This window comes from Mandrillus leucophaeus, unplaced genomic scaffold (assembly GCF_000951045.1).
Source record: "Mandrillus leucophaeus isolate KB7577 unplaced genomic scaffold, Mleu.le_1.0 Scaffold803, whole genome shotgun sequence".
Taxonomy (NCBI): Eukaryota; Metazoa; Chordata; class Mammalia; order Primates; family Cercopithecidae; genus Mandrillus; species Mandrillus leucophaeus.
In genome coordinates this window covers 10,457-23,301 of record NW_012108731.1, presented here as the reverse complement: position 1 = coordinate 23,301, position 12,845 = coordinate 10,457, and the positions used below count along the sequence as shown (strand labels likewise).

The following is a 12,845-nucleotide window of genomic DNA, read 5'->3' as shown; positions in this document are numbered from 1 at the left end:
GGAGGGAGGGAGGGAGGGAGGGAGGAAGGGAGGAAGGAAGGCAGGAAGAAAGAAGGAAGGAAGGAAGGAAAGAAGGAAGGAAGGAAGGAAGGGCGGGCAGCTGGCACAAGTTGGGGTCCATCGTTTAGTCACAGAACAAACAAGCATAAGTGGTTCCCACCCTGATCCTCAAAAACTTTAAAATGGAGCAGTCCTCCTTTTATGGGCCCTGAAGCAATTCAGAGGCCTCGTTCTCTCTTTGATACACTTCCCTCATTGCCAGGTGACAGTCTGGAGGACAATGAGGCATTGAGTACCTTGCCCCAGCTGGGCAAGCTGCTGAGCAGAGAAGTCAGCATTCCCGACATCCCGCCCGGCGCTCTCTTGACTAAACCACATGGGCTGTTTTTCTGTGCTCTTGCTTGGACCACTGGGTTCTTCTTGACTCAGACACCACTGATCCCTTTCCCGGGATCCACACCCACCTGCTCCCTGGAGCCAAGTTTTGTGAGGCGTGTGGCTTTTTTTGGAATGCTCAGTCACCTTGGAGTTTCTGCCTCATCTCAGGACAGGAGGATTTGCGTAGATAAATTATCACCATGGGACACCAGTGTGTGTCCCCAAGCCTTCAGTGCAGTTCAGACACAATGGATTTTCTGCAGCTCACTTTTATTATGCATGGTGAAGAGGAAGTAGAAATCCAAATTTTCAGAATATAAGCCTTCTTCACAGGAAACGTATTTTGGAGCTCACTACACCATACAGGCTGCTGATTTAATACAACCAGCAAATGTGCCAATCTCCGAGGAATGGCAAATGCCATCCACCTTCACTTTTTTCACCTTCCTTCTCCTCCTCCTCCTCACCTTCATTTTTCAATAACCCAGTTATTTGTTGGTGCATATAAAAGTAAATAGAAAATGAATAAGCTGTGAACTTTGAAGGAGAATTTTTGAGTTAGAAATCTGAAGGGGGAGAAAAGGCCACAGAAACAGGGTAAACAGTTAAGGCAAACATTTTAGACCAAAATAGCCAGTAGACAGCAGCTGAGAATGGACCTCACTGCTGGTAGAGAGGCCAAAGTGGATTAAATTGATCAAAACAGTGCTTGGGAGATAGCAAGGAATTTTATTTTTTGTTATTTCTCTTCAAAAAGGCAGGATGGAAGATTAGACTTCTGTAAGAACAAATGTTTGAAACTTTTCTATCTATTGCTACTGTTTCTGTGCTTTGCATTTGATGTTGGTTGTGAAACGTGTTTTTCTCAGTATAGATATATATGTATACTTTTATACATATACATACACACACACACACACATATATATATAGATATATATTTCCTTTTCTTGTTGAACCATGATAGTAAAAATGATTAGTGGAGTTGAAATCTGCAGCAATGCATAGAACGCTTTTTCCAGTGTTTAGGATAGCTGAAATATGCAATAATTGATTTTAACATGTGCTGTAATTGGTTCCATATGCATCGCTGTCAACTATGATGCATCATAATTAAACTGACATGTTCAAAAACTGGCCACTGAAATGAGCACTCCCTGAATTTTCCAGCTGTGCACAGCTTGCTGCTTCTCCACTCCCTAGCTTCTCAATCAGGAACAGCATTGCCGGGTTTTATTTTGCTGCTGGTCTCCTCCATGTTTTATCTATTTTTCCCCCTCAGATTTTAAATGACCTCCTGGAGTGGATTCAGGGTCTTTCCTCACCTTCATTTTCAGGTGGTCACATTATTTCAGCAGTGTTGGATCTATATGCAATTTCCTAAGTCATCATAAATCAGATCTAAACTCATGAGAATGGTCAAGAATTTGATATAAAATAAGACACAGGAGCAGATCCATAAAAGTTCCATATTTTAGTTCCTCCATCCCCAGTTGAACCATGCTTGAACTCTAATTAGAAATTCACTTGGAGGAAGAAAGCATAGTATATGACACACGTTCACCTCTGGTTCCCTATCGTATAAATGACAATATTCAGATATTTGACCACCTTTCTGCTTATTTCTGTGATCATCAGAATGTATATGAGTATCCAGGATGATCTTACCTTGAAAGCCTGATTATCTTTCTTTTTTCTTGTGTAAAAGCAATCTGATATCATTGTAAGGGCATTGAACTAGGATCTGGGGCAGCTCTGTTACTATTAATAGTGTTAGTAAAGTCCTCTGGGTGTTAGCTTTCTCCTTGGTAAGATTTATGGAAGGGATAATACTCTTTCTACTGTCATCTCAAGGTTTAACCTGATAGAATAAGATAGAAGCAAGATTGAATAGTGTGGCTTTTGGTTCCTGAATCCCTGTTCTGAATTAGCATGGGTCATGTCTGTGTTTGGACTTTGGGTTACCATAATCTGCTGTTTTAATTTCACCAAGAACTGCATCCCCCTCAAATCCCCCGGTGTCACACCTTCTCTAATCTGTTAACCACATAAATGGGTCCTGTGATGGCAAAATATTTAATAACAAAAGTTAGTTTATCATCATCCATGATAACTAGATAATCATTAGTTATCAATGATACATCATCAGGATGTATCATTGCTCTGAGGCTCCGTAAGGCCAATACTGGGAGAAGGGACATAGCAGCCATCTCTCCACCATTTCCACTGGGAACACCAATCTTCCACTCGTTTTTTTCATGGGTCACTGGTAAGGATCCCTAATTTCAGTGACCTTTTTGTTGCTTAGAGCATAGTTCTGTGACGCAGACCTGGTTAATCATAGTGTCTCTTCTGTCTGTCTGTGGAACATAGTCCACGCTGTAGCAGAATAACCAAGCTGGACCCACAAGGGTTTTCTCATGCACTTTGAAAGCCAAAAGCTATGAGGTAAGATTCCCCCATCTCCTCGGAAATGAGCTATGAAGACATAAGCCTGGCGACACTGGGCCGCAGGAAGAAAGCTGTGCTCTCCACTGTGTAAAGGAAGGAGAGATTGAGCCCCACACATGGGAGGAGTGGAACTGAAAATGCTGATTAATGACTTTGGAAACTGTCAGGTGATTTGTGGAAGAAAGAACTTACTCCACATCCTACTGGGATCTTATTTCCTGATTAAATTCCTTAGGAGGCAAACTTTGTGGAGCTAAGGAAGTGATTGGGAAGGGAAACTGGTTCTTTATCTTCCTCCATCCTCTCATGTTTTATTTTCTGAAAGGGAAAAGTCACTATTTCATAGCCAAGGCTAAGCAGGGATCTTGCTGCTACTTCAACAGTCATTTCAACTGGAGTCCTGAGCCTACTTTTCCTTCTTATTTTGTATCTTTATTCTTACTGGATCACCTCTCCTTTGGCTATCAGAATATTTCTCTCCACCCCACTCCCTGGTCAACATGATCTTGGAGTCAGAAGACTTGCCCATTACTTTTGAGCAACGTTTGGATGGTGTGTAGTGCATCTGCAGTGGTTCTCAAACCGAAGGTGCATCTTAACACCCTAGACAGCCAGTGAAAACACAGATTGCTGGGCCTGACCACAAGAGGCCCTGATCCAATAGGTCTGGATGGGGGGGACAGTCTGCATTTCTAATAAGTCCCTAGGTTGTACTGAGGCTACTGGTCTGTGGAGCACACTTTGAGAGCTACTACTGAGATGAATGCCAGATTAGATTAAATGTTGTGAGACTCAAGTATTGGCCTTTGGGCAATCCCCAAAGCCTCTGTGGGCTTCACTTTACCTATTTATAAAATGGATGATTTGATTAGGTGATCTCAAATTTTTCTTTAAGATGCCTCCAAGTCAATTAACTGATCACGAAGTTCTATTTGGAAGGACTGCACTGTCATGACAGTTTTCTTTTTCCCTTTGAGACAATTATAGTTTAAAAAGACAATATCTAATTTCTGCAGAAATTGTGGAAGTGGTCAGACAGCAGCAATAGAATAGGGTACATATTGCATGCTATGAATTCTAAGGTCCTGACATAATACTCTGCAATTAAGCTTTTCGTCTGGAGGTTGTATACTGTTTTGTAATAATTTGCTCATTAATCAGGCACTAGTTCTAGAATTTAGGAAACACCTGTTCAGTAGCTTCTCAACCACAATGAAGAGTAGACAGTATTAGAAAAACACAGTAGTGGGACAGTAGAAGTTTGAGGGAAGGAAAAGAGACTCTCTAAGCACAAAGTGTGCTTCTCCACCCCTCCTGCTGCTCCATTCTGAGCTTTCCTGGCAGATCTTCTGGTTGAGGAGTCAAGAGAAGGTTTGAAAGTTTATGTCCGCAGCTAGATAAATATCATTAGTGTAGAGATGGATTGTGGTGGGACCTTCTAGGTCCCTCTCTTTTGAAAAGAGAGGGAGAAAAAGAAATGTCTAAAAATATCTTCTGGAGTTTGGAAAGGACCAAAAAGTCATTGTGTCTGGCTTTCCTCTATCACCCCAAGTTCCTGCACAAACCACCTACATCCCAACAGCAACATAAAATGACCATTTTATGAGTGAGAACAGGAAACTGTGGCTATAACAACGCTTCTTTCCCCTTTTCTTTAGAGGAGGAATAAGTGATGGATGTAAAGACAAATATGAAACAGTAATTTAGAAAATAATTTCTTTTCATGCAGGAGCCACTTTTTGAGAACCTGGTGGTATTTAAGAATACTGATCAGTGAGTATCATAGAGTATTCATGAGTTGATTAGATACATATGTATTGGGTATCTAACATATCCTAGCAATATGTGAGGCACAAATTAACCAAACAAAATTATTTCTATGTTTCAGGAGATAACAGTTGAGATAGGAAGAGGACAAGTAAAGAGATAATTTTATAAGTTCCAACAGGAGTGAACACAGGCTACCACAAGAAAGCCTTGCAGGTGTGAATATCAGCAAAAACTCACTGTGGAAAGCAGTGGCCTCGAGCATGAGTGGAGGTTGGGTCAGGCAGGAAGAAGGTACTCTTTTCAGACTTAGCATCAGACACAAAGGCTCAAAGAGGTGAGTTCATGAAACTTTGATTGTTAAGTATGAGTGGTGGCTAGAATTGAAGCTGCAAGGGAAAGCATGGGTACCTATTGACTTTATTTTGACTCACTAGTTCAGTACTGGTCCCAGTTCCCAAAGAGTTTGGTTTTTATTCGTGAGATGGGGGTGGTTGATCATGGAATTAACTGATGTCTATCTGTAGCTAAGTAACTGGGTGGGTTCAGAGCCCTTCCTCTCATGGACTGCTTAACTTCTCTCCTGTACGTTGTTGCTCTCCTTTTATGATGCTTTTCCTCGCTGCCTAGGCATGGTTTCTCCATTACATCCATCCTCAACCCCTTCTCTTCCTGGCTTTACTTTGAAGCTAACCTCCTTGCCGTAGGTATAAATTCATTTTCCAAATAGATACATATGACTAATGTCTATAGAGAAACATGACATTTTAAAGGAGAAGGAGAGAGCAGGATTTGCTGCAGGTTGCAGAACTGTTTTTCCAAGGGTCTGCCTTTCTAATGTGCTCACAGGTGGTGCTGATGCTGCTGATGCCTGGCTACATTTTGGAGAACCTGGAGTCTTTTTTCAAATGATGGTAGATGAAATTATATTAAACCCAAAATTTGGGTTCTTCAGTGCTCTCCTTTCTTTTTCTTTTTTTTTTTTTTTTTTTTCAGACAGAGTCTTGCTCTGTCACCCAGGCTGGAGTGCAGAGGCATGATCTCAGCTCACTGCAACCTCCACCTCCCAGGTTCAAGTGATTCTCCTGCCTCAGCCTCCCGAGTAGTGGGGATTACAGGTGCACACCAACATGCCCGACTAATTTTTGTATTTTTATTGGAGAAGGGGTTTCACCATGTTGGCCAGGCTGCTCTCGAACTCCCAACCTCAAGTGATCCTCTCGCCTCAGCCTCCCAAAGTGCTGGGATTACAGGTGTGAGCCACTGTGCCTGGCCCCATGCTCTCCTTTCTAAAGGGGAAGAACCTTTTTGTAGCAGAGGAATCGTTCTTGAAGGACCCAAGAGTCTTTTTGCTAGACTTCCTATTCTTACAGTTATTTCTAAACTTAATTCTTTCTGGAAAACAGAATAACTACAAGATAAAATCTACATCCTGAAAGGGTTGAACCCATCTTGAAAATGGCAAAATCTCCATCCTGGTGATCACTGGCACCATCATTCCCAGCATAGCCATCACTCTATGGGATCCTGGGCACTGCTTGGCACTAGGAAGGTGAATGACTTTAAATTATGATTCCTGTCCTCAAGAGACAAGTCACATTGTTGAAACGCTGACATCAATGTACAAAGATTCATAATCATAAAGGGTAACTCTTGGTAAGTCATTATAATCTTATTAATTGCTTCTAGTGGTAAGTCACATCAATGCTGCGTTTTTCCAGGTTTCAGAATTTAGCAGGCATTGAATATGTCACTGTTCGGGTATTACTAATGGAAGAAGTGAGGTTTCCTTTTTAACTGTGTTTAGTATTTTGCTTTTGGCTCCAGAAATGTCATAGAAACACCTGACTTGGACATATTTCTAGAGACTATCATTTTACATATAAAGTTTAGTATGTTATTTAGACTGATATTTTATAAATCATATTCTGGAATTAAGCTGAGTAAGGCCAAGAAGAGAAAGGGTTGAGGATGGATGTAATGCAGGAACCATGCTTAGGAAGCGAGGAAAAGCATCATAAAAGGACAGCAACGATGTAGAGGACAGAAGTTAAGCAGTCCATGAGAGGAAGGGCTCTGAACCCACCCAGTTACTTAGTTGCAGATGGACATCAGTTAATTCAGTGATCCACCACCCCATCTCATCAATAAAAACCAAACTCTTTGGGAACTGGGACCAGTACTGAACTAGTGGGTCAAAATAAAGTCAAAAAGAAGCCCACTGCAAGAAATACTCCTCTAAATAACAAATTTTGAGAAACAAGTAATTACACAGACACACCATGTGCTGTTATCTTTTCAGCACTAGCTCTGTGTTATGGTACAGTTAGGGAGAGGAAGAGGAGGGCTCTTCTTTGAGCACATTTCCAACAGTTTTTTCATGGTATGCAGTAGTTGTTTACAACAATGTTTCTCACTTTAATGTGCACACAAATCATGCAGGATCTTTTGAAATTCACATTTAGACTCAGTGGGAGCAGGTGGGGCAGGAGCCTTGCAGAGGTGATGGGCTCCTAGGCATGCCAATGGCCTGTCGTCCTTGGATTGCACTCTTAAGTAGCAATGGTTTAGAATACGGTAAAAATATGTTAGAAGGGGCATTGTGAAAGCATGGGGGTTCATCTGTTCAAGAAACAACAATGACAAAAAATGGTGATTAAATGCAACCACATCTAAATGAGGTAGCCAGGAGGTAGACCCAGCTTCTCCATGAACAGGCCACATACCATCTCCCAGGGCTGCCTCCAATGTCCAGCCTGGCTGTGCTCAGGCCGTCAGGGCTTGCTGGACTCTCCTGGCAGGATGGGGTCAGGACTCGAGTAGGTTGGATGCTGATAGCAGAGAGTGTGATTCTCTGGCCTGATGACCCAGAATCGCTCCCAGGAGCACCTGTGCATGGAGCACAGACTGGAATCCCAGCTCTCCAGGAGGAAGGAGTCATCCCTGGTCTCCCATCCCCAAATGCTGATTCTGTGTCTGTTTGTGGATGGGTAACAAACAAAAAACAAAGGGCCGTCTCAATTAACCTGCCACACAGAGCAGAATACCATAAAAAGTTCCAACTCTCTTTTTGAATGAAGCTTCCTTTTTTTTTTTTTTTTTTTTTTTGAGATGGAGTCTTGCTCTGTCACCCAGGCTGTAGTGCAGTGGCAAGATCTTGGCTCACTGCAACCTCCACCTCCTGGGTTCAAGCGATTGTCCTGCCTCAGCCTCCCAAGTAGCTGGGACTATAGGTGCATGCCACCACACCTGGCTAATTTTTGTATTTTTAGTGGAGACGGGGTTTCATCATGTTGGCCAGGCTGAACTTCAGACCTCAGGTGATCGACCCATCTTGGCCTCCCAAAGTGCTGGGATTACAGGCGTAAGCCACCATGCCTGGCCTGGATGCCACTTCTTATGATGCTTAGAATCTGGTGCCCTTTCAGAAAACTGAAGCCTTGGAGACCTAAAGTTGCTACATTGTTCTCTCTCCCAAAGAGGAAAGCAAAGGGAAGGTCTAGGACAGCACTTTCCAAAATTCAGTGTGCATAGGAACCACCTGCGGAGTTAATATGCAGATTGAGATTTGGTAGTTCTGGGTGGGGTGGGGCCCAAGAGTCTGCCAGGTGCTCCCAACTGGTGCTGATGTTGCTTGGCTACATTGTGAGTAGCAAGGGCAAGCAAACTAAGTGACCCTCTTCTGTGATCTGCAGAGTTGAAGATGAGGCATCTTTCAGGCCTGAGTCAGACTCTCTGGGCTGTAGGCGCCCAGGAGCTGCACAGCTGTGTAAGATTAGAAACCTCAGCGCTGAGCAGGATGGGGCCAGGGCCAGTTAATGGCATCATTTCATTGTAGTAACTACAGCAGGCCAGAGCCAACTGCTGTTTAGTCAGCTTTCCCATGTTTGTTGACTTTGGTATTACTGACTTATTAAAGGAAGAGGAACTGTGTTGGATATCAGAAAAGTGTTAGAAAGAGGGAAGTAGAGTAAATCCAAACCTCTCTCTCTACACTCTCCAAACCCGTCCCCCACGCCCACCCCACCCCCTTGTTGCCAAGTTATGAGATCTTGGGCTGACTTCCAAGTTCCCAAAGTTCAAGTGTGGAAAAAGCCGACTAATCTCCTGGAAAATCTCCTGATGTGTATTTTTCCTTAACAATCTGGGCTGATTTTAAACTTAGCCCACAGTAAACTGTGCTCAACAGGCATTATCATTATAGACACTTGCTGCTGCATTTTCCAAGGATTTCCCCTACCCTGCTGGTATTGCTACCAGATACAGAATGGAATTTGTCAGAACAAGCCATGTATTAAACCATTAATTCAGTTAGTGCATTAGGAGTAGGAAGACTGATTCTCTGCATTATATTTTGGCTGTCAGGCCTGATTTGAGCTTATTTCTCAGTGAGTATTCCATATCAAAGGCTGGGATGGTAGAATTACAGGACATTAGGACTTTCAATCTGGAAGGGACCCTGGAGACCATTTAGTGCTGCCTGCTCGCTTCACAGATGAGGAAACTGTATTTTTCAGTCTTAAGAGCTTGAGCAAATACTCAGCTTTTGATATGCGCATGCAGTTGCCATTCCCACGTATGGGAGTTATGTGTGTGCTTGAAGGGAGTCAATAATGGATCTTTCCTATTTAGTTTTCCTTGATCTTGGCTTTAGCTTCATCAAAGTCTGTCATACACACCCTCTGGACAGCATACATTTTGCAATAATATGCAAATGTCTTGGTTCCTGATAATAGTGGAAAAGAAATGTGATGTTTTACTTAAAAGATACTTTATACAATTTAATAGCAACTGCATCTCTGGCATCTATAACAGATGCTATCCAGTGCAGGCAACTTTTTCAAGTAACCTAGCTGAATTTTAGCTGCTGAAATTTTCTGTATCATTTGATGATCATATTTCATTTCAGACTTTTGAACACGACAGATTGTCCACCTGGATCTCATTTTGCCATATTTTATTGATGGCCTGACTCAGATCTTTCAAGTTCTCACTAACTGACCTTGAAGGAGTAGCTTGTTGTTTAAATTTTATGACACAGAGATGTAAACTGCCTGCAAATTTTGCAACTCAGTGGTGATGAACAAAGAGAACTTTTTATTACTACTTATTACCTATGGTTAAGGAATTAGCAAGAGCTGTTACTTTGCACCCATTCCTGGGACAAAATCCCGAATTAACTTTATAACAAGCACATATGTAACAAGTGAGAACTACATTTTTTGTTTGCAAATCTAAGCTCAGTGTAGTGCTATTGCACTTATGCCTTCCTGTGGCTGCCCTGATTCCATAATAATGACAGGTTTCTCCCTCCTGGCCTTGTTATTCTGGGTCAGATGGCCCATCACCTGAGAATCTGAATAACATTGGATGGAAACTACAGAGAGAAGACAAATAAAAAATACTACCCACCACCCCTGTCTGACCATGAGAAAAACATTTAACAAATTCAAATTGAAGGACATTTATTCTACAAAATTCCTGGCCAGTACTCCTCAAGGCTGTCCAGATTATGAAAAACAAGAGGATTGACAAATGGCCAGGGTCTCCCAGAGGCTCAGGATATAAGATCACTAAATGTGATGTGGGACCCTGCATAGGACAGAGCGAAGACACTCGAGGCAGCCTTAACGAAGTGTGGACTTTAGTTAATAATGATGTGTCCATATTAGTTCATTGATTGAGTCACTTGTGCCACACTAACGTAAACTGTGAACAATAGACGAAATTGGGCTCAGGGTATAGGTGAATTCTGTACTATCTTTGCAACTTTTCTATAAATCTAAAATTATTCTAAATTTAAACGTTTACTAAAAATAATGCTTGTGCCCATCCAGCCTCTGCTGACACCAAGCGTCTGTGAGAGGTCAAGTTTCAGCTCCATTATTTCATTAAATCTTCAGAACAACTTTATGAGGTATTTATTGCTATTCCGATTTTATCGCTTTGAAAACAGAGAAACTGAAGTTCAGGGAAAGTAAACTTTTCTACGTTGATTGAGTTCCCTTGGCTTAAAAATAGCAGAGCTATGATTTTAACCCTCATTTATCTGACTCTAAAGCACACACTTATTTCAGTTCCCCATTTGGTTCTTAGAATCCTGTCCTCAAGAGATGGCGCAGAGGTTGAGGAAATGGGATGGGAATGGTGGGAATGGCCTGCATGTAGCTCAGCAGGACTGTGTCTGGTTTCCTGAGCCATCGAAGTTTCCCAAGGAGGATCATGTGGCCTCTATTTTCCCTAAAGGCTAAGGTCCAGGCTAGCTTTAGGTGAGTTTTCCCATTTCCTTGGATTTCATTGAACAAAAAAATAAATTCTGCCTGCAGTGGCCATGGGTGCAGTGTCTGCCATGTGGAGGAGAAGTTGATGGTTGTAGCAGCAACACTCCAGCTTACCTGGAGCAAAGTAAGTATGGTCATGCTGCATCCTCTTCCAGAATCCCTTCCACTGTCTGTGCATCTGGGTCATTGGTGAGCCTAAGGATGTCCTGAGTCCTGGTTTCTTGAGATTCTGACTCAGTAGATGAGAGGAGAGCACAGAAATCTGCATTCAAAATTGTTTATTGATGATTTGGCTGTGAATCTCTGTTCTAAATCTGAATCTCAGACAATCAACTCTTGTTCTCACCTCAAGAAAATGTAAAACCAACCTCAACACAGTTGTCTCTTGAGTAGGTAGCATTAATAGACTGTACAGGCCAGGAGTCCACAAACTATACCTCTGGTTAAATGGCCCACAGCACCACCTGCCTGTTTTGTAAATAAAATTTGATTGAATACAGACATGCCATTTGTTTATTTGTTGTCTATGGTTGCTTTCTTGCTACTATGGCATAGTTGAGACCATATGGCCCTGAAAGTCTAAAACGATAATTGGACCCTTTACAGAAAAAAGTTTTCCAACCCGTGGTATAAAAGACAGAAAGGATCTGGAATAATAATTAGTCACAGTTAAAGGGAAAGGGAGTCCAGTTGCCCTCAAGCTTCAGTGTACCCAAGAATCTCCTGTGATACTTATTTAAAAATGCCACCCCTTGAGATTCTGATTTAGTAGCCTGGGCTGAAAGCTAAGAAATATGCATTTTTAGCAAAGTTTTGAGACACGTGGTCCTAGTCACTAAGAATACGGACCCTGACAATAGCTAGACCTGAGGCCATAATCCTCTCTAGAGGTCTGTGTATGTTTAATTATTATTGCATATTGTATTTGAACAAAGATTTAAAAATAAAACTAAATATCACTTTTATGAACTAAATCATGCCTGACCCCCCTTCCCCCAAAATTCATATATTGGAGCTCTAACCCCCATATGACTGCATTCACAGATAGAGTCTTTAAAGAAGTAATTAAAGTTAAATGAAGTCATAAGTGTAGGACCCTAATCTGATTGGACTGGTATTCTTATTAGTGGAGAAAGAGACGCTAGAGATCTCTCTGTCTTCTCTGCAGGTGCACAGAGGAAAGGACATGTGAGGACACAGCAAGAAGGTGGCCATCTGCAACCTGACCAGCAAGACCTCACCAGAAACCAACCCTGCTTGCACACTGATCTTGGAATTCTGGCCTCTAGAACTGTGAAACAATAAACTTCTGTTGTTTAAGCCACGTGGCCTGGGGTATTTTGTTACAGCAGCCTGAACTGACTAATACAATCACTAAAGTATCAAAAGGCAGAATTAAAAGCATTATAACTGATCCCGAGCAAGATGGCCGAATAGGAACAGCTCCAGTCTCCAGCTCCCAGCGTGAGCGACACAGAAGACGGGTGATTTCTGCATTTTCAACTGAGGTACTGGGTTCATCTCACTGGGAGTGCTGGACAAACGGTGCTGGTCAGCTGGTGCAGCCCGATCAGTGAGAGCTGAAGCAGGGCAAGGCATCGCCTCACCTGGGAAGCCCAAGGGGGAAGGGAATCCCTTTTCCTAGCCAAGGGAAACTGAGACACACAACACCTGGAAAATCAGGTAACTCCCACCCTAATACTGTGCTTTACCAAGGGTCTTAGCAAATGGTACACCAGGAGATTATATCCCACACCTGGCCAGGAGGGTCCCACGCCCACAGAGACTCCCTCATTGCTAGCACAACAGTCTGCAATCTAACTGCAAGGCAGCAGCGAGGCTGGGGGAGGGGTGCCTGCCATCGCTGAGGCTTAAGTAGGTAAATAAAGCCGCCAGGGAAGGGGAAGCTTGAACTGAGTGGAGCTCACCACAGCTCAAGGAGACCTACCTGCCTCTGTAGACTCCACCT

General features: G+C 42.6%; 1 long non-coding RNA gene across 1 annotated transcript in view; it reads left to right on the top strand.

The window, feature by feature from the left end:
* The window catches only part of LOC105530192, a 20,697-nt gene extending 8,497 nt beyond the window's left edge, over positions 1–12,200 (top strand). The window contains exons 2-4 of the long non-coding RNA XR_001004608.1: positions 6,002–6,251; positions 10,922–11,000; positions 12,045–12,200. This is a non-coding gene — a long non-coding RNA (uncharacterized LOC105530192). The remainder of the gene's footprint in view (positions 1–6,001; positions 6,252–10,921; positions 11,001–12,044) is intronic.
* Positions 12,201–12,845: the final 645 nt, after the last annotated feature.